At 49.2% G+C, this 1,596-nt stretch overlaps 1 protein-coding gene across 1 annotated transcript in view; it reads right to left on the bottom strand.

Moving 5' to 3' along the window:
* FAM221B (family with sequence similarity 221, member B) overlaps window positions 1-1,590 on the bottom strand; it is an 11,221-nt gene extending 9,631 nt beyond the window's left edge. The window contains exon 1 of the mRNA XM_014531479.1: window positions 1,408-1,590. The gene's annotated coding sequence lies outside the window, so the exon portion shown is untranslated. The remainder of the gene's footprint in view (window positions 1-1,407) is intronic.
* Between the last annotated feature and the right edge of the window lie 6 nt (window positions 1,591-1,596).

Here is a 1,596-nt window from a genome sequence, read left to right as displayed (position 1 = left end):
GGCTGGCTGAAGCCCGGCTGACTGAAAGCCGGTTTCTGGGGTTTTGTTTAGCTTCTATATTTGCAACATAGTTGCTTAGAGTTGCAGCTGAGAGGCCGGCAAGTTAGGCGGGGAACGTTGGAGTCCGCAGTCACTGGAGCAAGCAAGCCTCCCTGTTCGCTTCAGTGCATGGCTGCCGGCCGCCATCTTGGCTGACAGTTAATTTGCATAAGGATATGCTGATTAGCCAATGGGAAGGGTAGCGGTCGTACGCTAATTACCATGTTTCTCTTTTATTAGTGTAGATAGACTAGAGGCCCAGTGCACGGATTTGTGCACCAGTGGGGTCCCTTGGCCTGCCCAGTGGGGATTGGGCTGAAACTGGCAGCCCGACATTCCCCAGGGGATCCCAGAGTGCAACTCTGCAAAGTTGCTGCCACTCAGCAGCTCCTGTATTGAGCGTCTGCCCCGTCGTGGTCAGTGCATGTCATAGCTATCAGCCGGTTGGCCAGTAGCTTAGGCTTTTATGTATATAGATAAAGGGTCTAACCTTACACTTTTACTGAGTCACTGTGCTCCCCACTGGACTCAATTGAAAGAATCTGGGAAGGAGACAGGTGAACCAAAATGACAATACAAATGAACTGGCATTGTGCTGGGGTAAGTTCAGGATGCTGTGAAGAGCAGGGTACGCCTAATTTCTCTTGGAAGTATATCCAAAAGAAGTGAATACTCCTTAATGACCCAATCGTGATCTTTCTAAAATACAAACCTAACAATGGCATTTCCTTGCTTAAAAATACTCATTGACTGGCCCACATGACTCAGTGGTTGAGCATCAACCTATAAACCAAGAAGTTAAGATTCAATTCCTGATTAGGGCACATGCCTGGGTTGCGGGTTTGATCCCCAGTGGAGGGCATGCAGGAGGCAGCCAATCAATGATTCTCTCTCATCATTGAGAGAGAATCTCTCTCTCTCCCTCTACCTTCCTCTCTAAAGTCAATAAAAATATATTTTAAAAAATACTCATTGACTCAGTCTAAGGATTAAGTCCAAATTTCTTGGCCCTGATATTCAAGGCCTGTCATTTGCAACAGTGCCTAACGATTCCAGCCTTAACTTTTTCCTGCTCTTGTCCCCTCCCTCCTCCCCTTCCACCCTACCTCCCCATGCTCCTGAGATACTAAATATATCACTTAAACCCATCAGAATCTTTCCAAAGGGGAAGTAGGGGAAAGATAGCACGGTGTGAAGTAAGATGACTAGACTTGGGCAAGAAGAAAAAGGGACGGGGGCAGGGTGGAGAACCAGGGGATGGGAAGAGAGGAAGGGGAAAAAGAAGGGGAAGACTGAGGTGGGAAGGGGCAGAGGTGTTAGGAAGGAAATGGGATGAGGGTTTAGAGGTGGACACTGGAGACTACATACTTTTGGGCTTTGGCTTGGCTTTTGCAAGTCCTTGGGTCAGGATCTTGCCTGGAGCTGGGCGTGGGAAGTGTTAGCCCCGAGAGAGGGCAGGCTCTTGGTTGCGGATGAAACCCGGCTGCAGGGCGCTGTGGGCTGACCGGAGACTTGGACACCTGCAGAAATTTCCAAAGGAGCTCTAGCCAGGTCTGG

Source organism: Myotis brandtii, unplaced genomic scaffold (genome assembly GCF_000412655.1).
Source record: "Myotis brandtii unplaced genomic scaffold, ASM41265v1 scaffold806, whole genome shotgun sequence".
Lineage (NCBI taxonomy): Eukaryota > Metazoa > Chordata > Mammalia > Chiroptera > Vespertilionidae > Myotis > Myotis brandtii.
Note: the sequence above shows the minus strand (reverse complement) of the source record. Positions and strands in the feature narration are given on the sequence as shown.